We start from the raw sequence: 1,023 nt of genomic DNA, 5'->3' as shown, positions 1-1,023 counted from the left end.
TAGTGTCAAAGTGGATAGTACTTAAGCAACTCAGGAATCTTGGACTGAATAGCTTCAAGGTGATTCAATACATGTCATTGAGGCCCAAAATTGTTGAAGGAGAATGAATGAATCTGTAATGTGAACTGTATTCATAGTGTGATTGGAAGTGGATAATACTTAAGCAACTCAGGTATATCACAGATGCTATTGATGCCCCTTATTGCTACATACATACTGGGAGCACAGCTAGACATAGTGCCAAAACCCCTGGAAGTCATTGCAGAATCTTCCAGAATATATACTCCAGACAGCAAAAAAAATCACAAGTTTTTTGCTGAAACTAGGACCCCTGACACCACTACAGACCAGAAAAATATATCCTTACCACATCTGTTTCACAAAATATATCCTAAGGCAAAGCCAGGGCAAAAATATATTTCTAAGGTGTGACAGTGACATTTCAGGGTCCACTGACCAAAAATATATCCTTACTGCATTTCACTTGCAAAATATATTTTGGTGGTGTGACACAGACATTATAATTTTTGTGTGACATTTCAGGGTCCATGTGTCAAAAATATATTTTAGATTTCAGGGCTTTCTAGGACCCATATATATCTAGAATATAGATATGGTCCATGACATTTAGTCATGTAACTTACGTGGAGTTTGCATGACTAATAGTCAGTTGGCACTGGGTGACTGAAGTGTGACAGTGACATTTCAGGGTCCACTGACCAAAAATATATCCTTACTGCATTTCACTTGCAAAATATATTTTGGTGGTGTGACACAGACATTATAATTTTTGTGTGACATTTCAGGGTCCACGTGTCAAGAATATATTTTAGATTTCAGGGCTTTCTAGGACCCATATATATCTAGAATATAGATATGGTCCATGACATTTAGTCATGTAACTTACGTGGAGTTTGCATGACTAATAGTCAGTTGGCAGTGGGTGACTGAAGTGAGATTGCCCAAAGGGGTGCATGTCGTCGTAGCGAACTTTGGCTTCAGATCTTGGAATACCATCGTTTA

Source organism: Laccaria bicolor, genomic scaffold (genome assembly GCF_000143565.1).
Source record: "Laccaria bicolor S238N-H82 LACBIscaffold_4 genomic scaffold, whole genome shotgun sequence".
Lineage (NCBI taxonomy): Eukaryota > Fungi > Basidiomycota > Agaricomycetes > Agaricales > Hydnangiaceae > Laccaria > Laccaria bicolor.
The sequence above is the reverse complement of the archived record's forward strand: the minus strand, read 5'-3'. Positions refer to the sequence as shown.